Here is a 336-nt window from a genome sequence, read left to right as displayed (position 1 = left end):
TTGGCCTTGTCCTATTAATTTGATGACACAGTTTTTAATCCTATTAAACCAATATTTTGAGACTAAGAATTTAATGGTTTAAAATTTGGTAGGGTTTAAAAGGAAACACTAGAGGGCAGGCTGCGCACACAATCCGGAGCAAGGACCTTGAGCTCCCTTCTATTTTAGTCCTTGGGCTCAGACTCACCAAAGGTTTAAGAAAAAGTTATGGTTTTTTTCACCTTTGAAATTTATGACATGTATTCATAAAAAAACCTCTTAGATTGGAAATAGAAGCAACAATGTGAAAGCAAGGAAACTCCCAAATGAAACATATTGAAAGAATATTTAGTGTTT

This window comes from Heterocephalus glaber, unplaced genomic scaffold (assembly GCF_053883595.1).
Source record: "Heterocephalus glaber isolate CG9 unplaced genomic scaffold, H.glaber_assembly_v1.0 deba00000331, whole genome shotgun sequence".
NCBI lineage: Eukaryota > Metazoa > Chordata > Mammalia > Rodentia > Bathyergidae > Heterocephalus > Heterocephalus glaber.
The sequence above is the reverse complement of the archived record's forward strand: the minus strand, read 5'-3'. Positions refer to the sequence as shown.